The sequence below is a fragment of the Pongo pygmaeus genome, chromosome X (genome assembly GCF_028885625.2).
Source record: "Pongo pygmaeus isolate AG05252 chromosome X, NHGRI_mPonPyg2-v2.0_pri, whole genome shotgun sequence".
In the NCBI taxonomy this organism is placed as follows: domain Eukaryota; kingdom Metazoa; phylum Chordata; class Mammalia; order Primates; family Hominidae; genus Pongo; species Pongo pygmaeus.
The window spans coordinates 43,527,053-43,552,726 of NC_072396.2; positions in this window are offsets into that span (position 1 = coordinate 43,527,053).

The window sequence follows — 25,674 nt, forward strand, 5'->3', positions numbered from 1 at the left end:
AGTTTGCCAAATCAGACTCTTAAATACGGAGTTTAGCTGTTAGCCCTGTATTTGGATATTTTGGGATCAACCATCAAGCTATTAACAAAGTCCTGTTGTGCCCCATCTGATTTCTGACCTTTGTGTATATGCTTGAACAAGCAGAATCTCAGATGGGAGAGGAATGAATAGTAACTTAAACCTATAAAATTACCCCTTCCCCCAGTAACTAGAAGGAAATGTCAAAAAACTAAGGCATGTGTCAAACATGTATGTCTGAGAAACTTTTAGTGACCTAAAGTAAAATAAAAAATTAAAATAAACTCCCAATGCTATATCAGGACCTTCATGTGTCTCTATAGTCTACCTCCTCAGAGGGTTTATAGTATATACCTCCAATTCATTGCTCTTGTTAACCAAAACAATAACAACAAAAATAATTGTTTTATGAAGTACTTACTTTGTGCCAGGCATTGTGCTAAGTACCTTAAAAATATTATTTCACTCAAACTTCATAAAATATTCCAAAAGGCCAATATTCTTGTTATTCTCATTTCACAGATTCAAAAACTGAAGTACAGTCCCCTCCGCCAATGTGGTATAACATCATTCACAGAGAATTTCCCTAGACCCATGGTTTCCAAGATGAGAGGAGGAAATTGGAGGTGGACATTTTGTCTCCCCACCAGTCTGGGAATATTCACAGGAAGCCCACTCCAATTCTGTACCACAAGAACCACTGGGAGTGGCAGGAGAATTGAACCACTAGGGGCAAATTGGAGACCAGAGAGGAGAGCTGATCACAGTGACTGGAACACAGATCTTGGCAATTTCTCTGAACTCTGGTTGGCAGGGTGCCACATTGAAGAGGTAGACCAGCACCATAGCACTCCAGGGGTCACAGTTCACTAGAGGGCCTAAATCCCTGGCCAGAGTTTCCATAAAGGTGCTCATACAGAGCCTATCCCTGATCTGGAAACAATTAAAAGGTCAATTAAGTTCTGGTGTCTGCTTAAGTCCTTCCAAAACTAGAAAACAATGGCAGGGCAGCAATATGGTTCTAGAGCAACATTTGCCTTCTGATGCTCACTATAAGTCTTCCCTCGACCAGGAAACAAAAGAAGGACAACCAGTTAGTTCCAATGTAGTGTTTAGTTCTGGTGCTCACTGTTAAGTTCTCTCCAGAATGGGAAGAATCACCAGGCCATCATTTATGTTCTGATGCTAATCAGTAAAGGTCTAACATCACCAACATACAACTGCGTACACTAGAAGAGGTGGCTGTCTCTTCAAATGTGTAGGCATCAATGTAAAGACACAGAGATTGTGAAAACTCAGATAACTATAACGCTACCAAGAGAAGCCAACAAAGTTCCAGCAATGGATCCAGAAGAATTGAAGATCTATGAATTGTCAGACAAAAAATTCAGATTGATCCTCTTGAAGAAATTCAGGGAATCACGAGAAAATACAGATAGAGAACTAAATGAAATTTGGACGACAATCCAGGAACAAAATGAGAGATTTGTTAAAGTAACAGAAATCAAATAGAAATCTTAGAATTTAAAAAAAATAGAAATTTTAGAAATGTTTAATACAAAAACTGAACTGAAAACTTATTTGAAAGCTTCAACAGAAGACTCGATCAAACAGAGGGAAGTATAAGTGAGCTTGAAGACAGAATATATGAAACTATGCAATCAGAAGAGCAAAAAAAAAAAAGAGGAAAAAAGAATGGAGAAGGCCTATGAGAATTACGGGACACCATCAAGTAAACTAACCTCCGTATAATAGAAATTCCCAAAGAAGATGGGAGAGAAAAAGGCCTAGAAAGCATATTTGAGGAAACAATGGCTGAAAATTTCCCAAATTTGGACAAAGATGACAACATCCAGATACAGAAATCTCAAAGGTCACCAATTAAATTCAGCCCAAAGAGAAAATTTCCAAAGTACATTATACTCAAATTAGTAATAATCAAAGACAATAAAAGAATACTCAAAGCAGCAAGAGAATAAAATACATATCACATTCAATGAAGCCCCAATATGGCTTTTAGAGGACATCTCAGCAGAAACTTTGAAGGCCATGAGAAAGCAGGATGCTATTTTTAAAGAGCTGAAAGAAAAAAACTGACAACAAGCAATACCATTCCCAGCAAAGCTTGTCTTCAAACAGGAAAAAGAGATGAAGATGTTCCCAAACAAACAAAAGCTGAAGAATTCATCAATACCAGATCTGTCTTATAACGAATGTTAAAGGAGGCTCTTCAATCTGAAAAAAAAAAGTGGACATGACTGTCTAACAAAAAAAATGATGGTATTAAACTCACTAGTAAAGGAAAGAAAACCAGTTAACAATAAGCTAATACTGTATTTGCAGTAAGTAAATCACATGTATATTAAGTATGAAAACTAAAAAAAACTGTAAAATCAACTACAACAGTTAGTTAAGAGATAGACAATATAAAAAGATGTAAACTGAAACATCCATAACTCAAACTGTGTGTCTGTGGGAGGGGGATGATGTTAGAGTGTACAGGTTGCTTTTGTTACCTTTACTTTCCTTGTCATCAAAGTTAAGTCATTATCAGTTTAAAATAACCTGTTATAACTATAAGATATTTTGTAAGCCTCATGGTAACCACAAAAAAAAATCCTGTAATAGATGCACTATAAACAAATAGTACAGCATCAAAACATACTGTTAAAGAAAAGCACTTAAGAACAAGAAAACAGAAAGACAGAAATGGAGAAAGGATTTACAAAAGAAAAAAACAAAAAAAACAAAATAAGTATCAAAATGGCAATAGAAAATCCTTATCTATCAATATCATTGAATGTAAATGGATTAAATTCTTCAATTAGAATAAATAGAGTGGTTGAGTGAATTTTAAAAAACAAGAACCAAATACATACTGTCTACAAGAAACTGACTTCACCTATAAAGACATGTACAGAAAGGGAAGGGATAGAAAAAGTGAAGAATGAAAAAGATATTGCAATCAAATGGATACAAAAAAAGAGCAAGAATAGATCTTTTACTAGTAACTCTTTTTTTTAAAGTAGAGTTTAAATCAAGAATGGCAAAAAAGGACAAAGAAGGCCATTATATAATGAAAACAGGATCAATACAGCAAGAGACATACAATTTTACATATATATGCACTCAACGCTGAAGCAGCCAAATATATAAAACAAATATTAATAGACCTAAAAAGAGAGATTAGCTACAATACAATAACAGTAGGGGATATCACCACCTCACTTTCAGCGATGGACAGATCATCTAGAAAGAAAACCAAGAAATAAATTCAGAGTTAGACTGTACTCTAGACCAAATGGGCCTAATAGACATTTATAGAACATTCCATTCAATAGCTACAAAATACATATTTTCCTCAACAGTATATGAAACATTTTTGAGGATAGACTATATGTTAGGTCCCAAGACAAGTCTTAATAAATTTTTTAAAATTGATATCATGTCAAATATCTTTTCTGACCACAATGAAATAAAATTAGAAATCAAGAACAGAAGGAACATTGGAAACTAAAACTGCATGCAAATTAAACAACATGCTCCTGAACCATAAATGGATCAATAAAGAAATTTAAAAGGAAATTTAAAAATTCCTTGAGAAAAATGAAAATAGAAGCAGAATATATCAAAAATCTATAGGATATAGCAAAAGCAGTTCTAAGAGGTGAGTTTATAGCAATAACTGCCTAAATCCAAAAAGTAGAAAGATTTCAAATAAACAACCTAATGATGCATCTCAAGGAACTAAAAGAGCAAGAACAAACCAAACCAGAAATTAGTAGATGAAAATAAATAATAAAGATCAGAGCAGAAATAAATGAAATTGAGGCTAAAATAAGATTAATGAAATGATAGTTGGTTATTCAAAATTAAGAAGAGTTGACAAACCTTTAACTAAACTAAGAAAAAGGAGAGAAAACCAAAATAAATGAAAGCAGAGACAAAAAGGAGACATTACAACTGATACCACAGAAATACAAAGGATCATTAAAAAGTTTTATCAACAAGGATATGCCAACAAATTGGAAAACATAGAAGAAATGAATAAATTCCTGAACATATACAACCTACCAACATTGATTCATGAAGAAATAGAATATCAGAACAGACCAATAACAAATAATGAGATCAAAGCAGTAGTAAAATGTCTCCCATCAAGGAAAAGCCCAGAACCTGATGGCTTCACTGCTGAGTCTTACTGAGCATTTAAAGAAAAATACCAATTGTACTCAAACTATTTCAAAAATTGAAGAAGAAGAAATGCTTTCAAACTCATTCTAGGAGGCTAGCATTACACTGATATCAAAATCAGACAAGGACACAACAACAACTACAAGGCAATATGCCCAATGAATGTAGACAGAAAAATCCTCAAAAAAGCTAACAAACAATTAAACAATATATTAAAAAGATTATTGTACTTGGCCATAAAAAGTAATGAAATTATGTATTTTGCAGCAACTTTGATGGAACTAGAGACCTTGTTCAAATGGAAAACCAAAATACTGTATGTTCTCACTTACAAGTGGGAGCTAAGCTATGGGTATGCAAAGGCATACAGAGTAGTTTAATGGACACTGGAGACTCAGAAGCAGGAGGATTGGAGGTAGGTGAGGGACAAAAAGTCACCTATTGTGTCAATGTACACTATTTGGGTGACAGGTACACTAAAAGCCCAGACTTCACCACTGTACAACTCATCCATGTAATTAAAAAACACTGTACATTTAAAGTTACTGAAATTGTTTTAAAAAAGATCATTGATCATGATTATGTGGGATTCATACCCGTGATGCAAGAATGGCTCATCATATGCAAATCAATAAATGTGGTACATCATATTAACAAAATCAAGAACAAAAACCATATCATCATTTCAATAGATGTTCAAAAAGCATTCAATAAAAGTTATCATACCTTCATGATAAAAACTCTTAACAAACTGAGTATAGAAGGAACATACCTCAAAACAATAAAGGCCATATATGACAGTCCCACAGATAACATCATAGTAAACAGAGGAAAAATAAAAGCCTTTAGTCTAAGATCTGGACTAAGACAAAGATGCCATTTTAACTGCTTTTATTCAACATAGTAATGGAATTTCTAGCCACAGCAATTAGGCAAGAGAAAGAAATAAAGGGCATCCAAACTGGAAAGAAAGAAGTCAAATCATCCTTCTTCACAGATGAAATGCTCCTATATTTAGAAAAACCTAAAGAATCGACAAAAAAGGGTTAGAACTGATAAATTCAGTAAAATTGCAGGATACAAATCAATATACAAAAATCAGTTGCATTTTTGTACGCCATCAGTGAGCATTCTGAAAAAGAAATCAAGAAAGAAATTTCACTTACAATAGCTACAAAACTACCTAGGATAAATTTACCCAAAGAGGTAAAAGAGTCCTACAATGAAAACTATAAAACTCTGATGAAAGAAATTGAAAAGGACACCAAAAAATTTAGATATCACATGTTCATGGACTGAAGAGTTAATATTATGAAAATATCCATGCTATCCTAAGTGATCTACAGATTCAATGCAATTCATTTAACAATATCAATTACATTCTTAACAGCATAGAATAAAATACAATGCTAAAATTTGTATGGAATCACAAAAAAAAGCCTAAATAGGCAAAGCAATCTTGAGCTAAAAGAACAAAGCTGAAGGCATTACGCTACCAGACTTCAAAATATTCTACAAAGGTGAAGTAACCAAAATAAGATGGTACTAGCATAAAAAACAGGCATGTAGACCAATGGAACAGAATAGAAAACCCAGAAACAATTCTCTGCATTTATAGTTTTTCAGCAAAAGCATTAAGAACATTCACTGGGGAAAAGACAGTGTCTTCAATAAATTGTGCTGGGAAAACTGGATATCCATATACAGAAAAATAAAACTAGGCCCCTATCTCTCACCACATAAAAAATCAAATCAAAATGGATTAAAAATTAGATTTAAATTTCAGCTTTCTACATCTGGCTAGACAGTTTTCCCAGCATCATTTATTAAATAAGGAATCCTTTCCCCATTTCTTGTTTTTGTCAGGTTTGTCGAAGATCAGATGGTTGTAGATGTGTGGTATTATTTCTGAGGGCTCTGTTCTGTTCCATTGGTCTATATCTCTGTTTTGGTACCAGTACCATGCTGTTTTGGTTACTGTAGCCTTGTAGTACAGTTGGAAGTCAGGTAGCGTGATGCCTTTAGCTTTGTTCTTTTGGCTTAGGATTGTCTTGGCAATGCGGGCTCTTTTTTGGTTCCATATGAACTTAAAAGTAGTTTTTTCCAATTCTGTGAAGAAGGTCATTGGTAGCTTGATAGGGATGGCACTGAATCTATAAATTACCTTGGGCAGTATGGCCATTTTCATGATATTGATTCTTTCTATCCATGAGCATGGAATGTTCTTCCATTTGTTTGTGTCCTCTTTTATTGCGTTGAGCAGTGGTTTGTAGTTCTCCTTGAAGAGGTCCTTCACATCCCTTGTAAGTTGGATTCCTAGGTATTTTATTCTCTTTGAAGCAATTGTGAATGGGAGTTCACTCATGATTTGGCTCTCTGTTTGCCTGTTATTGGTGTATAAGAATGCTTGTGATTTTTGCACATAGATTTTGTATCCTGAGACTTTGCTGAAATTGCTTATCAGCTTAAGGAGATTTGGGGCTGAAACGATGGGGTTTTCTAAATATACCATCATGTCACCTGCAAACAGAGACAGTTTGACTTCCTCTTTTCCAATTGAATACCTTTTATTTCTTTCTCCTGCCTGATTGCTCTGGCCAGAACTTCCAGCACTGTGTTGAATAGGAGTGGTGAGAGAGGGCATCCCTGTCTTGTGCCAGTTCTCAAAGGGAATGCCTCCAGTTTTTGCCCATTCAGTATGATATTGGCTATGGGTTTGTCATAAATAGCTCCTAATATTTTGAGATACATCCCATCAATACCTAATTTATTGAGAGTTTTTAGCATGAAGTGCTGTTGAATTTTGTCAAAGGCCTTTTCTGCATCTATTGAGATAATCATGTGGTTTTTGGATCCCTTCCTTACACCTTATACTAAAATTAATTCAAGATGGATTAAAGACTTAAATGTTAGACCTAAAACCATAAAAACCCTAGAAGAAAACCTAGGCAATACCATTCAGGACATAGGCATGGGCAAGGATTTCATGTCTAAAACACCAAAAGCAATGGCAACAAAAGCCAAAATTGACAAATGGGATCTAATTAAACTAAAGAGCTTCTGCACAGCAAAAGAAACTACCATCAAAGTGAACAGGCAACCTACAGAATGGGAGAAAATTTTTGCAGTCTACTCATCTGACAAAGGGCTAATATCCAGAAGCTACAAAGAACTCAAATTTACAAGAAAAAAAAACAACCCCATCAAAAAGTGGGCAAAGGATATGAACAGACACTTCTCAAAAGAAGACATTTATGCAGCCAACAGACACATGAAAAAATGCTCACCATCACTGGCCATCAGAGAAATGCAAATCAAAACCACAACGAGATACCATCACACACCAGTTAGAATGCCGATCATTAAAAAGTCAGGAAACAACAGGTGCTGGAGAGGATGTGGTGAAGTAGGAACACTTTTACACTGTTGGTGGGACTGTAAACTAGTTCAACCATTGTGGAAGACAGTGTGGCGATTCCTCAGGGATCTAGAACTAGAAATACCATTTGACCCAGCCATCCCATTACTGGGTATATACCCAGAGGATTATAAGTCATGCTGCTATAAAGACACATGCACACGTAGGTTTATTGTGGCACTATTCACAATAGCAAAGACTTGGAGCCAACCCAAATGTCCATCAATGATAGACTGGATTAAGAAAATGTGGCACATATACACCATGGAATACTATGCAACCATAAAAAGGATGAGTTCATATCCTTTGCAGGGACATGGATGAAGCTGGAAACCATCATTCTCAGCAAACTATCACAGGGACAAAAAAACCAAACACTGCATGTTCTCACTCATAGGTGGGAATTGAACAATGGGAACACTTGGACACAGGAAGGGGAACATCACACACCGGGGCTTGTCATGGGGTGGGGGGAGGGAGGAGGGATAGCATTAGGAGATATACCTAATGTTAAATGAAGAGTTAATGGGTGCAGCACACCAGCATGGCACATGTATACATATATAACAAACCTTCACGTTGTGCACATGTACCCTAGAACTTAAAGTATAATAAAAAAAAATTAAATTTAAGACCTAAAACTATAAAACTACTTGAGAAAAAACATTGAGGAAATTATCCAGGGCATTGGCCTAGATGAATATTTTTTGGGTAAAACCTCAAAAGCACAAATAGTAAAAGCAAAAATAGATAAATGGGATTGCATCAAGCTAAAAAGCTTCTGCACAGCAAATGAAACAATAAACAAAGTGAAGGAACAACCTACAAAACGGCAGGAAATATTTGAAAACTATCCATTTGACAAAGGATTAATAACCAGAATATAAAAGAAACTCAAATAACTCAATAGCAAAAAAAAACAAAACAAAACAAATAATCCAATTTGAAAATGGACAGTAATCTGAATAGGCACTTAACCAAAGAAGATATACAAATGCCCAACAGGTATATGGAAAATATGCTCAATATCACTAATCATCGGGAAAATACAAATCAAAATCACAATGGGATAAAAGCTCATCCCAGTCAAAATGGCTATTATCAAAAAGACAAATATATATATATATAACAAATGCCATTGAAGATGCAGGGAAAGGGAAATGCCAGTACACTGTTGATGGGAATATAGATTACTACAGCTGCTAGGAGAAACTGTATAGAGGTTCCTTTAAAAACTAAAAATCAATCTACCATACGATTCAGCAATCCCTGCTGGGTATATATCCTAAAGAAAGGAAATCAGTATATCAAAGACATATCTGTACTCCCATGTTTATTGCAGCACTATTTACTACAGCCAAGATATGGAAGCAACCTAAGTGTCCATCAGTGAATGAATGGATAAAGAAAATGTGGTATATATACACAAGAGAGTAATATTCAGTTACAAAAAAGAATGAAATACTGTCATTTTCAGCAACATGGATGAAACTGGGGGACATTTTGTTAAGTGAGATTAGCCAGGCACAGAAAGACAAATATCAAATGTTCTCACTCATAAGTGGGAGCTAAAAAAGTTGATCTCATGGAAGTAGAGATTAGAATGGTGGTTACCAGAAGCTGGAAAGGGTAGCAGGGAGGAGAAATAAAGAAAGGTATTTCAATGAGTGCAAAAATGCCGTTAAATGAAAGAACAAGTTCTAGTACTGTAGCACTGTAGGGTGATAATTGTTAACAATAACTTATTGTATATTTCAGAATAACTAGAAGATTTGGAATGTTCTCAACACAAAGAAATAATAAATATTTGACATGATGGATATCTCAATTACCCATATTTGATCCTTACATGTATCAAAATATCACATGTAATCCAAAAATATATACAATTATTATGTATCAATAAAGAATTTTTAAAAAGAAAACAGAGGCACAGAGAGATCAAGTAGATTGTTCATGATGTATTAAGAGAAGGGCTCTGGATTAGAATACAGGAAAACTGCCTCTAAACTATATTCTCATTGCTAAACTTCTTAATAGTGCTTTAGTGCAATATTAGTTCTTTGGCTAGAGTCTCTCTCCTTTCCCTCTCTCTGTGGAAAGCTTGTTTATTACTCAAATGCCAACTCAAATGTCATTTCTTCCATGAAACATTCCTCTCTCAGAATTCCTCTCTCTCCTCAGTATTTTCATCAATTTTTAAAAATACCCATATGACACAGATGGGGTTCCCCAGAAGCAGACCTAATATGAAGGATTTTGTGTGATTTATGAACTAAGTGGTCCCAGGAGAAACTGGTAAGGGAGTGGGGAGGCTAGACAGGGAGAAGGAAGAAGACAGGAAAAGGGGAGATTTCAGATGAAGTCCTAGCCACAGTTTGATCCCACAGGAAAGCTCTGAAGTATAAGTTAATCCTCAGAGTTTGTCTTGACCTAAGGCAAAGGAGCTAAAATTTCACCTACACTTAACAATCATTAGCTAAGCACCTCACCCCTGGAAGATATAAACTTGCAGACATTTCAGGCTTTCAGTATGTCAAGACAAAGTGGCTTGATAGCCAAGAGAGTGCTCTCATAAGAACATGGAAGCTATGGGCTCTTGGAGGCAAAATCATCCAAAAACTGAGGAGGGGTTCACAAAAATGTTAAAAGGGATATGAGGGCATCAGGGCAGAGTCCCAATAGTGTCTGGTAATCTCTGCAATAGAATTTACAGTATTACTACATCTGCACTAATCTTGATTTCAGTGTGTGCACCCTTTACTATACTACTTGATAACACCTGCATCTTTTTATTTGCACCTAACAAATGTTATTTTGATTAAATTCACTTTAATAATGAAGGCCATGACCAGACTTGTGAATTATCAATTCATTTCTTGGCTCCTCTGAAAATTATTGACTCTCTATCACCTATGATTAGTCCCATTCTTGTTAAAATCCTCAAAGATATCAACCTCTACTGAATGTGCCCTTTTAAATCCTATGAGGATAAAGTTCAGAGGACTTAGCTAAAGACCACTCTCCAGGACTATTTTCATCTTAACAGAGAACTCATTATGAACAACCAAGTTAGCCATTGTACTCCCTTCTAGAACCAAAGAAGTTTCTACCCTCTCAACATCATCATCCCTTCCCCCTTCTTAATTTCAATACTGAATAAAGAAAATTTGAGGATAACTTTGTAGCTGACTTAAGGTAAAGACAGTGAGTGAATTCATACGTGAATAGCTAATTTCACAACATCAAGATAGAGAGAAAGCTCTGCATGTTGAGTTGCTGCTGTTGCAAGTGTTGTTCATGAAACAACCTGCTCGCAGTCTCATAAAACCATTTCCTTTCAGTGCTTTCTCAAGGCTGGAAGATGACCTTAGTGCAGAGTCATTTGATTTCTACAGAATACATATAGCAAGAACTGCAACGAAGAGAAATCCTTGAAATAACTTGTGCTATAAACATAAAGTAGAAGCAAGAGGTAGCCCTTTATCAAATTTCTACATAATAATGCCCAACATTATTTAACACGTACTGTGGGTCAGCCCATATGTGTTAGAGATGTCTTAGCTAATTTATCCACGTAACTACACTTTGATGTGGGCCCTGTTTTTTAGATGAGGAAACTAAGATCTGAGGGCATGAATCGTGTGATCAAAGTCAGATTTCCCAAAAGTTATATAGTAGAAATCTGAGATTTGAGTACAGGAATAAATGACTGATGTCAGCATCTGAACTCAGAACTTTGTTCCCTTCTAGTTCCCCACATAGAATCAGAACATGGGGGGTCTTCAATCAAGCTCTCTCAATACATATAGAGCCTGTTTAATATCAATATCATCAAATAGTTTTGAAAGTCTCACATTGAAGATAATGTTACTCCCAATGAAACCTTAAATACCTATCCAGCACTCAACACAAATGTCTTAAATACCTCTTTAGAATCCCTCATCATGTACAGCTTTGCTGAACTTACATGAATTATAAATAGAATATTGATGTATAAAAATAATAGAAATAAGGATACAGGAAAATATTTATCCTATTAGACAAAATGACTTAGGGTTCATGTGTTTGAGAGCATTGGAACTGATCAGTAATGTTCACTAAAAGTAACAACTATGTAAATGGACCTCTGTTCTAGAACATTAGCCATTAATCCATATTTGTCTACACATAGACAACAATGCATATATAATTCTCTAATTCAGACTTTTCATTACTTCAATCCAGCTTTATGTCTATTAATCCTTTTTAATCGAACTTCTAATTAAATAGTTTTCAATTGAACTATTAAACTGCTTGCTATTTTTTACTTAAAGTAATGGATTCTGGTATGTATGGCTATTGAGAGTAGACAGAATTTTCAATTTTGTTTGTTATTTTAAATTTTGTTTCATTCTTTCTTAGGTTAAATGCCTGTCTTTCTTAGGGTATCAAGGTCCTACCAGGAAACAGAGGCATGCTTAAGTATGTGGGGAGAGTTTAATGAAAGGACAAGATACAGAGAGGTGGACAGGATGTAGGGAAACCATTAAAAAAATGGCACAGTACCCAGGGCTAGTAAAAAGGGCCTGGGCCTATTATTTATTGCTAGCCCTTGGTCCAAAGGAAGGGAGCTATTATCAAGACCTAGAGATCTATAGGGTTGTGTGGGATGGCGGCTAACAGGCCCTGCGAAAAGAAAGCTAAGAACATAAATACCCAACCTTAGTCTTCTCCCTCCTTCCAATCTCCCACTACGTGATGGCTTGCACCTGTAGTCCCAGCACAACATGGCGAGACTCCATTTCTATGAAAAAAATTAAAAATTAGCTGAGTGTGGTGGTGTGCACCTGTGGTCCCATCTACTTGGGAGGCTGAGGTGGGAGAATTACTTGAGCCCAGGTCAAGGCTATAGTGAGCCACGATCATGCCACCGCACTCCAGCCTAGGTGACAGAGTGAGACCCTTTCTCAAAAAAAAAAAAAAAAAAAAAAAAAAAAAAAGTGGGAGCAAAAGAGAGGGAGGGAGGAGGTGAGGAGATGCCATACTCTTTTCTTTTTTTTTTTTTTTTGAGATGGAGTCTCACACTGTTGCCCAGGCTGGAGTGCAACGGTGCGATCTTGGCTCACTGCAAGCTCCGCCTTCTGGGTTCATGCCATTCTCCTGCCTCAGCCTCTCAAGTAGCTGGGACTACAGGCGCCCACCACCACACCCAGCTACTTTTTTGTATTTTTAGTAGAGACGAGGTTTCACTGTGTTAGCCAGGATGGTCTCAATCTCCTGACCTCATGATCCGCCCGCCTCAGTCCCCCAAAGTGCTGAGATTACAGGCATGAGCCACCGCGTCCGGCCCATACTCTTTTAAAAAAAAAACAACCAGATCTCATATGAACTAACAAAGCAAGAACTCATTCATCACCAAGAGGATGATGCTAAGCCATTCCTGAGGGATCCACTCCCATGACCCAAAAACCTTCCATTGGGTGCCACTTCCAACATTGGGAATTACATTTTGACATTAGATTTGGAGAGGACAAACATCCAAACTATATCAAATGCTTTTGTTGGAAAGAGATGAAATATTAGTAAATAGTAAATTAAAAGGATATCATTGAAACTGAATGTATTTATTTAAAAGATTCGAAACAATCTTTTTCTCATACAAATACTCCCACTCTACCAGAGATCCGGGCATTTGATTCTAAAGTCAACATTATTATTTTCATGATTACTCATCACTAATTGTGCACCTATCATGAAATTGGCTCTTCTACTCACTAGCTGGGTATTTAATTCTGTATGCCTGAGAGCCCTAATCTGTAAAATGGAGATCAAAATAATACATATCTCATGAGGTTGTTATAAGAATAAATGAGCTAATACATACAAAATGCTTGTATGACTGTGCCTGATCCTTACTGTTCTCAGTAGCAGCTATTATTTGAATCAATCTTAATATTACTATCACTTTGCTTTCTTTCAGTTCATCTGTGAAGATTGAATTAGCTATTATTACTATTCTAGTTTTACAGATGAGAAAAGTGAAGCCCAGAGAAGTTAAGCAACTTTCTCAAGGTAATACAGCTAATCGGTGTAGAAGTCTATCTGAAGAGTTTGTTACCAAGGACACTGTAGTCTGAATTTCGTTGATATTGATCTAAAGGAAAACATTGTTTTAACTTTGTTGAAAATAGACTGTTTTGGTACATTTATTCAGTGACATTTTCATTACAAAAAGATCTCTGCCTCCAGGTTTCCTTGGCCCCATTTGTTTTCCAATTTTTCCATCCCAGGTCCTCCCTCAGCAATTATAGATTGCAGGATGGAAGACAAGAGGGAAAGGTGGCAAACAAGCAGCAGAATCAGGCTGGAGGAGGGTGTGATGCTCTTTGCCCATTTATACCCAGAACTCAAATGTTCAACTCAGCTTCAGCAACAATTCATTTTATAAATCAATTTGGCAGGGCATCAGCTTTAAAATCCATTACATTGAATCAGGAGTGGAGTTTGCAGCTAATTTGCCGACAGGGAACCCTTACATGGCAGTGACCTTTTAAGCTAGCATAAACCAATGTTCTTGCTCGCCTCTGCTTCTCTCCACGCCACTGAGTCAGTTTTGTTCCTGCCTGTTTCTTCATGTGGAAAGAAGAGTTGAAATGTTTACTCTCACTCTCCTTAGAAAAATAGATATTAGCAGAATGATGACATTGTTCCTTATTCTAGATTATCTCTTTGACTTTTACTTACCACAATAGCTGTCACCAAATCATTTTTCTTAATAAGAAGAGGTTTAATAACTATTTTTAAATGCTCATTTATTTATCAGTTACTTAAAATCTGGCTTCCCTTCACCAAAACTTGACAGAAATTGTTTCTTGGAAAACCACCCGTGATACCCTAATTACCAGACCCTGAAACTTATTTTTTCTTTTTTTCTTTGTCAGTGCTTCTCCAGCATTTGACCATTTGGACTACCATTCTTTTCTTCTGAAAATCTCTATTTCCTTTGCTTCCACAGCATTCAAATATTTTGGTACTTTATTCACCCATCTGAAGACTACTCAATATCAAGCTCTTCAGCCTCTTGTAGATAATCCATGAGCTTATTTCATTAACTTCCATGGTAGACAGGATATTGACCATCCCACAGAGGTCCATATGTCCTAATCCCTGGGATCTGCAAATTTTGCATGGTAAAAGGGAGATTGCAGATGTGATTATGTTAAGGATCTTGCGATGGGGAGATATTCCTGTATTATCCAGATGGGTCAAATGTAATCACAAGGATCTTTATTAAAGAGAAGCAAGAGAGTTAGAGTCATAGCAGGAGATATAATATTGAAGCAGAGGTGAGAGAGGAGAGAGAGATTAGATTGCTTGCTTTGAAAATGGTGGAAGGGGCCATAGCCAAGGAAAGTGGACAATCTCTAGAAGGTGGAAAAGGCAAAGAAATAGATTTTCCCCTAGAGACTCCAAAGGGAATTCAGCCCTACCTATACCTTGACTTTAGGACTTCCAACTTCCCACACTCCCAGATGACAAATTTGTGTTATTTGGAACACTGAGTTTGTGGTGATTTGTTACAGCAGCAATAGGAAACGAATAAAACTGTCTTTTCCAATTCTTTATTTCTCACTGTGAAAATTCTTCCAAATTCCAGGATTGACAATTATCTTCTAGACATCCTTACCTGGATACTTCAGCAGCATCTCAAACACAGCTAGTCCACCATTAAAATTATTGTCTTTCTCCAAAAATCTATTCCTCAGCGGACTTTTACAACTGCATTCATTCATTTATTTATTGACTCTTTCATTAATGTATTTATTCACAAACTAATATGTTTATGAGTGCCTACATGCTGATACCACTGAGACTCTTAGAATGCAAGTGTGAACAAAATATAAAGTTTCAGCCCCAATGGGGATGATATTCTAGGGAAGAGATAGACAAAACCAGGAAAAAAACAAACAAACAAATAAAATAGTTCCTGCTAGTGAAAGTTTTATGAATACTGTCAAGGTAATGGAATAGAGAGTAACATGATGTAGGACAGGTGGGTGGTGGTTCTTTTAAATAGGATGTTCAGAGAATGTCTGTCTGAGAAGGTGATATTTGAGCAGAGATCTAATTGAAGAGAAGAAGTAAGAATGAGAGTATATAGAGGAGTAGCATTCCAGAAAGAAAGTACAACAAATAGAAAGGCCCTGAGACAAGAATGAATTTGGATTGTTCATGTTCAACTGATTGCAAGAAGATGGGAGTAGATCGGGCAAAGTGGGGAGGGGTAAAAAATGGGGTCAGAAAGATAGGCAGACTTTTTTGGGTCATAGTCGTAATTTCGATTGTTATCTAAATGTGATAGGAAACCACTAGACAATTTTGAACAGGGGAGTGAAGTAAACTGATTTATAGTTTTTTAAAAAAATCACTGCAGCTTCTTTATAAAGAACAAAATGAAGACAGAAAGAGGAAGCTGTGATGATGGGGGTGATCCTCTAAAGAGGGGATAATTTCCAGAGCAAAAATATCAGGTGGTACAGAGGAGGAGGTTTACAGTATAAGTTTAGTCGTTATTATTATTCCTTACTTTTTACAGGTGGCATAGAGATAATATCAGTTCTGGTAGAAGAGGTTGTAGATTTGATGACAATAAAATACAGTATGAATATGATGAAGGATTGGAAAAGAGAAAAGAAGATAGGAAATAGACTTTTCAACAAGTAGCACAGCAACTTTACCAGTGAGAGAAGTCACATTTGCTAGGCAACAGTGATGAAGGCCCACTTAGATAGTGGTTAGGAATTCTGATAGGATTTAAAAATAGTTGAAATGAGGGTAATAGAATTATGAGCTAGAAACATAGATGACTGTGGTCATGATGTTTGAGTTTAGATTAAGGATATTTTCCAATATGAATGAGGCTGAGTAACCAGGAATGCAGTATACAATGACCGCTAAAATAATAAACTAGGAATTGTGATGTCTGGGGCAATGCAATTCAAAGACCTGTGGCTTTTGGTGGAGAATGAAAGTAAAATGATCTGGAAGTTGCAAGGACACATACCTTACCTTGAGGTCCTATAAGTATCATATAAGAGGGATACAGAAAAAAACCATTATTGTCCTTAGGAAACAGCCAGATTATAATTAAAACAAGAAGGTGAAGGGAACATTAAGAGATAAAGTAAAGGAAACCAGGGGACTGTGCTGATGGCAGGCCTTTGAATTTCAGAGGATGTGGAACTGAGGATCAGGGAAATGTGAGAGATGATATCAGACTTGCACCTGCATGGAGGTGGATGGAGAGAAAGTCTAGATGATGATGGATGACCTGGGAGATTTGGTCATCTGGTAGTAACTGATGAAAATACACATGGGAGGGAGGTTGATGGAATAGGGAGGAAAAAGAATTAGTCTTAATATGGTCTCTAAGAAGAAGATGAGGCATCAGTTCTATTGAGAGTGACAGTTGATATCAATGGCCTTCACAATGTTGAGTTGTGTTGTAAATGTTGTCTTGCCTGGAGCACTCTGAGCCCCGTGGGCCTATTTTGTAGTGGAGGAGGAGTCCACTAGAAACAGGTGCTTGTTAAGCCTGTCTTGAATCTGGTTGAGAGTGATGGTGTTCTGGCCAAGGGATAAAGCTGATCTTACTAGGTCTTCTTGCCCAGATTTGCTTTTTGAGTCCTAGGCCTCCATATCCAACTCTCTGCTCAACTTCTTCATTTCAATGGCTCAAAGGTACCTCAAATTCAACAAGTTCAACACAGCACTGATAATCTCCAAACTCTATACCCCAGATTTAATCCTCTTTCAGTTGTCTCCTCATGTATGGGACTGTACAAATCAAAATTGAAGAGTCATCCTTGACACTTCTTTCTCCTTAACCACCATGTAGTATCTACTCTGGAGGAAAGTGGAGCAAGATGGCTGAATAGAAACCTCTACTGATCATCCTCCCCACTGGAACACCAACTTGAACAACTATGCACACAAAAAAGCACCTTCATAAGAACCAAAAATCAGGTGAGTCATCACAGTACCTGGTTTTAACTTCCTATCACTGAAAGTCACTGAAGAGGGTAAGAAAGGCAGTCTTAAATTGCCAACGCCAACCTTCCGCCATACCCTGGCAGTAGCTCTGTGGCACGAAGAGAAAATCTGTGTACTGGGGGGAGGGAGAGCACAGTGATCGTGGGACTTTGCATTGGAACTCAGTGCTCCCCTGTCACAGTGGAAAGCAATACTGGGAAAAACTCATCCAGTGCTCATAGAGGGAATGTTTAGACAAGCCCTAGCCAGAGAGGAATTGCCCATCCCAGCAGTTGGAACCTGAGTTCTGGCAAGCCTTGCTGCTCCAGGTTAAAGTGCTCTGAGGTTCTAAATAAACTTGAAATGCAGACTAAACCACAAGAATTGCAATTTCTATACAAGTGCTGGTGTTATGCTGGGCTCAGAGCCAGTGGACTTGCGGGGCACACCACCCAGTGAGACACCAACCGGGGTGGCCAGGGTAGTGCTTGAGCTACCCCTCCCCCAACCCCAGGCAGTGCAGCTCACAGCTCTGGGAGAGACTCCTTCCCTCCATTTGAAAAGAGGAAAGGAAAGAGTAGAGAGGACTTATTCTTGCAACTTGCATACCAGATCAGCCACAGTAGGATAGGGCACCAGGCAGAGTCCCAAGACCCCCATTTCAGGCCCTAGTACCCTGAAGACATTTCTAGACGCACTGTGGGCCAGAAGGGAACCTGCTGCCTTGAAGGGAAGGGCTCAGTCCTGAAAGAATGAATTGTTTGCTGACTGAAGAGCCCTTGGGCCCTAAATAATCAGCAGCAGTGGCACCCAGGGAATACTCGCTGTGGACCTTGGGTGAGACTCAGAGATGTGTTGGCTTTAAGTGTGACCCAGCACATTTCTAGTTGTGGTGGCAATGGAGAGGGATTCCTTCTGCTTGAGAAAAGGAGATAGAAGAGTAAGGGGACTTTGTCTTGTAGCTTAGGTACCAGCTCAGCCACAGTGGGGTAGAGCAACAAGCAGCCTCCTGGGGCCCCTGATTCCAGGCCTTGGTTCTTGTATAGCATCTGAACCTGTCCTGGGCCAGAGGGGAGCCCACTGCTCTGAAAGTAGAGTCCCAGACCAGGCAGCAGTCAGCACAAGCTGACTGAAGAGCCCTTGTTGTGCCTTGAATGAACATCAGCAGTAGCAGACAGTATACAATCTGGGCCTGAGGTAACAGTGGCCATGGGGAGAAATTCCTCTATTTGTGGAAGGGGAGGGAAGAGTGGGAAGGATTTTATCTTGTGGCTTGTGTGCCAGCTCAGATACAGTAGAACAGAGCACCAGGTAGATTCCTAACGTTTCCAACCCCAGGCCCTGGCTCCTGGGTGGCATCTCTGGACCTACCTGGGACTGTGAGGAACTCACCACCCTGAAGAGAAGGACACAAGCTTGGACAGCTTTTCCACCTGTTGATTATAGGGCCCTAGGGCCTTCAGCGAACATTGGCAGTAGCCAGGCAGTGGTTACCATGGGCCTTGGGTGAGACCCAGTGCTGTGCTGGCTTAAGGACTCACCCAGCACAGTCCCAGTGGTGGTGGCCACAAGGGTCCTTGTGTCACCCCTCCCCCAGCTCCAGGCAACTCATCATGGAGAGAGACAGATTTGGGAGAAAGTAAGGGAAGAGAAAAAGTAAGGAAAGACAACGAGAATCTCTCCATGGTGATACAGAGAATCCTTCCAGATCTTATTCAAGACCACCAAGGCAGTATCTCTACCAGTCTGCAAGAGCCACAACGTTACTGGACTTGGGGTGCCCCCTAATGCAGATATGGCTACAGCAACCAGTAAGTTAGATCACAACACCTAAGTCACTTCGAATACCTAGAAAACCTTCCCAAGAAGGATGGGTAAAAGCAAGCCCAGACTGCAAAGACTAAAATAAATATCTCATTCTTCAATGCTGAGACACCAATGAACATACACAAGCATCAAGACCATCCAGGAAACATGACCGAAAAAATAAACTATATAAGGCACCAGGGATCAATCATAGAGAGACAGATATGTGACTTTTCAGACAAAGAATTCAAAATAGCTGGTTTGAGGAAACTCAACAAAATTCAAGATAACACAGAGAAGGAATTCAGAATCCTATAAAATAAATTTAACAAAGAGATTGACATAATTAAAAAGACTCAAACAGATATCACAGAGTTGAAAAATGCAATTGATATAGATACTGCAGAGTTGAAAAATGTAATTGATATACTGAAGAATGCATCAGAATCTCTTAACAGTGGAATTGATCAAGCAGAGGAAAGAATTAATGACTTTGAAGACAAGCTATTTGAAAATATACACTCAGAGAAGAAAAAACAAAAAAAGAATAAGAAAGAATGAAGCACATCTACAAGATCTAGAAAATAGACTTGAAAGGGCAAATATAAGAGTTATTGGTCTTAAAGGTGAGGTAGAAAGGAAGATCAGGGTAGAAAGTTTATTTGAAGATATGATAACAGAGAACTTTCCAAACCTAGAGAGAGATATGAATATTCAAGTTCAAGAAGGTTTTAGAATGCCAAGCAGATTTAACCAAAAGAATACTACCTCAAGACATTTAATAACTAAACTCCTAAAGGTCAAAAATAAAGGATTCTGAGAAAGCAAGAGAAAAGAAACAAATGACACACAATGGAGCTCCAAAACATCTGGCAGCAAACTTCTCAATAAATACTTTACAGGCCAGGAGAGAGTGGCATGGCATATTTGAAATGCTGAGGGGAAACAAACAAACAAACAAAAAACTTTTATCCCAGAATCCAGTGAAAATACCCTTCAAACATGAAGGAGGAAGAGAGACTTTCCCAGACAAACAAAAGCTGAGGAATTTCATCAACACCAGAACTGTACTACAAGAAATGCTAAAGGTAGTTCTTGAATGTGAAAGAATAGGACATTAAGGAGAGATAAAAAATCATCTGAAGGCAGAAAACTCACTGGTAATAGTAAATACAAAGAAAAATAGAGAATATCATAACACTATAATTGTGGTATATAAACTCATATTTTGAGTAGAAAGAGTAAATGATGAACTAATAGAAATAATAACTACAACTTTTCAAGACATAGACAGTACAATAAAATACAAACAGAAACAACAAAAGTTTAAAAGCAGGGGGATAAAATTAAAGTGTAGAGTTTTTATCAGTTTTCTCTATTTGGTTGTTTACAAAATCAGTCTTCTGTTGTCATCAGTTCAAAATAATGGGTTATAAGATATTATTTGCAAGCCTCATGGTAACCTCAAATAAAAAAAAATACAACAGATACACAAAAAATAAAAATCAGGAAAGTAAAACATACCACCAGAGAAAATCATCTTCACTACAAGAAAGATAGGAAGGAAGCAAAGAAGGAACAGAATACCACAAAACAGCCAGAAAGCAAATAACAAAATGGCAGGAATAAGTCCTTACTCATCAGTAATAACACTGAATATCCATGGACTAAACTCTCCAATCAAAATACATAGAGTACCTGAATGAATTTTTTAAAAAAAGACCCAAAGATATGTTGCCTACAAGAAATACAATTCATCTGTAAAGACACACATAGAAAATAAACGGATGGAAGAAGACAGCCCATGCAAATGGAAACCAAAAAGACAGCAGGAGTAGCTCTACTTAGACGAAATATATTTCAACAGAAAAACTATGCAAAGAGACAAAGAGGACATTGTATAATGATAAAGGGGTTAATTCAGCAAGAGGATATAGTAATTGTAAACATATATACATCCAACACTGGAGCACCCAAATATATAAAACAAATATTAGAGCTAAAGAGAGAGATAGACCCCAATACAATAATAGCTGGAGACTTCAGTACCCTATTTTCAGGATTGGAAAGATCATCCAGACAGAAAATTAACAAGGGAGTATCTGACTTAATCTACATTAAAGACCAAATTGACCTAATAGATATTTACAGAACATTTCATCCAATGGCTGCAGAATACACATTCTTTTCCTCAGCACATGGATCATTGTCAAAGGAAGACCATATGTTATACCACAAAACAAGTCTCAAAACCTTCAAAAAATTGAAATAATATCAAGCATCTTCTGTGATCACAATGGAATAAAACTAGAAATCAAAAACAAGAGGAATTTTGGAGATGATACAAGCACATGGAAATTTTAAAAATATGCTCCTGAATGATCAGTGATTCGATGAAGAAATTAAGAGAGACATTGAAAAATTTCTTGAAATGAATGACAACAGAAACACAATATACCAAAACCTATGAAATACAGCCAAAGTAGTACTTAGAGGGAAGCTTATAGCTATAAGTGCCTACATCAAAAAAGAAGAAAAACCTCAAATAAGAAACCTAACAGTACATCTTAAAGAACTAGAAAAACAAGCAAAACAAAACAAAACAAAAATTGGTAGAAAAGAAATAATAAAAATCAGAGCAGAAATAAACAAAATTGAAACAAAAAATTTGTTGAAACAAAAAATTGATCAACAAAAAAGTTGTTTTTTGAAAAGATAAAAAAGTTGGCAAATCTTTATCCAGATTAACTAACAAGAAAAAGAAAGACCCAAATAAATAAAACCAGAGGTGAAAAAGGAGACATTACAACCAATACAGTATAAATGCAAATGATTATTAGAAGCTACCGTGAGCTTCTAATAATAGAATAAATTGGAAAAGCTAAAAGAAATGCATAAATTGCTAGACACATACAACCTACCAAGATTGAACCATGAAGAACTCCAAAACCTGAACAGACCAATAACAAGTAACAAGAGCCATGATAAAAAGTCTCGCAGTAAAGAAAAGCCTGGGACCTGATGGCATCACTGCTGAATTCTACCAAACATTTAAAGAGGAACCAACACCAATCCTACTCAAACTATTCTGAAAAACAGAGTAGTAGGGGATACTCCAAATCCATTCTATAAAGCCAGTATTACCCTGATATAAAAGCCAGACAAAGGCACATCAGAAACAGGAAACTACAGGCCAATATCTCTGATGAATATTGATGTGAAAATTCTCAACAAAATACTAGCAAACTCAATTCAACAACACTTTAAAAAAATCATTCATCATGACCAAGTGGGATTTATCCCTGGGATACAAGGATTATTCAGCATATGCAAATCAATGAATGTGATGCATCACATCAACAGAATGAAGGACAAAAATTATAGGATCATTTCAATTGATGCTGAAAAAGCATTTGATAAAATGCAACATCCCTTCTTAACAATAAAAAAAACTCCCAAAAAACGTGGTGTAGAAGGAAAATACATCAACACAATAAAAGCCATATATGACAGTTCCAGAGCTAATATCATACTGAGTGGGGAAACACTGAAAGCCTTTCCCATAAGATCTGGAACACAACAAGGATGCCCACTTTTACCACTGTTATTCAACATAGTACTGAAAGTCCTAGCTAGAGCAATCAGAAAAGAACAAAATAAAAGACATCCAAATTGGAAACCAAGAAGTCAAATTATCCTTGTTTGCAGATGATATGACCTTATATTTGGAAAAACCTAAAGACTCCACACAAAAAAAATCAGAATGGATAAATTCAGTGAAGTTGCAGGATACACAATCAACATACAAAAATCAGTGGCATTTCTATATGACAACAGTGAACAATCTGAAAAAAAATCAAGAAAATACCCCATTTACCATAGCTACAAATAAAATAAAATACCTAGGAATTAACCAAATAAGTGAAAGATTGCTCTAATGAAAACTGTAAAACATTGATGAAAAAAATTGAAGAGAACACACACACACAAATGGAAAGATATCCCATGTTCTTAGATTGGAAGAATCAATATTGTTAAAATGTCCCTAATGCCCAAAGCAATCTACAGATTCAATGCAATCTCTGTCAGAATACCAATGACATCCTTCACAGAAATAGTGAAAAACAATCCAAGTTTATATGGAATCAGAAAAGATCCAGAACATTCAAAGCTATTTAAGCAAAAAGAACAAAACTGAAGGAATCACGTTTCCTTACTTCACATTATACTACACAGCTATAGTAACCAAAACAGCATGATATTGGCATTACAACAGACATAGACAGACCAATAGAACAGAATAGAGAACCCAGAAACAAATCTATACATCTACAGTGAACCTGTTTTCAACAAAGTTGTCAAGAACATACATTGGGGAAAGGACAGTCTCTTCAGTAAATGGTGCTGGGAAAACTCCATATCCATATGCAGAAGAATGAAATTAGACCCTATCTCTTGCCATATATAACAATCAAACCAAGATTGATTAAATATTTAAATCTAAGTCCTCAGAATATAACACTACTATTAAAAAAAAAAAAAAAACATTGGGGAAACTGTCCCACGCATTGAACTAGGCAAAGATTTCTTGAGTAATACCCCACAAGCACAGGCAACCAAAGCAAAAATGGACAAATGAGATCATATTAAGTTAAAAAACTTCTACACAGTGAAAGAAATAATCAACAAAGTGAAGAGAAAACTCACAGAATGGGAGAAAATATTTGCAAACTACCCATCTGACAAGAGATTAAGTAACTAGAATATATGAGGAGCTCAAACAGCTCTATAGGAAAATATCTAATGATCCAATTAAAAAATGGGCAAAAGATTTAAATAGACATTTCTCAAAAGAAGACACACAAATGGCAAACAGGTATATGGAAAGGTGCTCAACATCATTGATATTCAGAGAAATGTAACTCAAAACCACAATGAGATATTTCATCCCAGTTAAAACTGCTTTTTTCCAAAAGAGAAACAATAACAAATGCTGATGAGAATGTGGAGAAAAGGGAACCCTTAAGCACTGTTGGTAGGAATGTTAAATTAGTATAACTACTGTGGAGAACAGTTTTAAGGTTCCTCAAAAAACTAGTAACAGAGCTACCATGTGACTCAGGAATCCCATTACTAGGTATATACCCCCCAAAAGAAATCAGTATATCAAAGAGATACCTGCACTCTCGTATATTGCAGCACTAGTCACAATAGCCAAGACTTGGAAGCAACCTAAGTGTCCATCAAAAGATGAATGCCTAAAGAAAATGTGGTACATATATACAATGAAGTACTACTATTCAGCCATAAAGAAGAATGAGATCCTTTCATTTGCAGCAACATGAACAGAACTGGAGGTCATTATGCTAATAAGCCAAGCACACAAAGACAAACATCACATGTTCTCCCTTATTTGCGGGATCTAAAAATCAAAGCAATTGAAATCATGGACATAGAGAGTAGAAGGATGATTACCAGAGGCTGGAAATGTTAGCAGAGTGGGTTGTGGAGATGTGGGAATGGTTAATAGGTAGAAGAATATAATTAGATAGAATGAATAAGATTTAATACTTGACAGCACAACAGAGTGACTCCAGTCAACAATAGTTTATTGTACACTTAAAAATAACTAAAAGAGTATAATTCGATTGTTGGCAACACAAAGAAAGGATAAGTGCTTGAGGTGATGAAAACCCCATTTACCCTAATGTGATTTTTACACATTGTGTGCCTGTATCAAAATATCTGGTATAGCCCACAAATATATACATCTATTATGTACCCACTAAAATAAAGTTAAAAATTAAAAAAAAAAATCTACTCCTACAACATAACCTGAATCTATCCACTTTTTTTTTTCCATTTCCAGTACAGACACCCTTCACAGATACTACCATAGAGCAAGTCACCATGTTTTGTCCTCTGTTCTATTATAACAACCTCCCAGCTGGACTTACTCCTTCCATTCCTGCTCCTGATACAACTATCAGATTGCTTTTTGCAAAAAACATAAATCCTCTCCAGCTGAGCCCCTTCTATGATTTTCCAATGTATTTAAAATAAAATCCCCATTGTTTGTTCATAATATTTATGACCCAACAAGAACTGGTTCTAGCTCACCAAACTCTAGTCACACAAACCCTTCTAGCCATACAAACCCTTTGATCTTTGATCATCCTAAATTTGTTCCCAAGTTTGGACTTTTGCATTTGTTATTCCCTCTA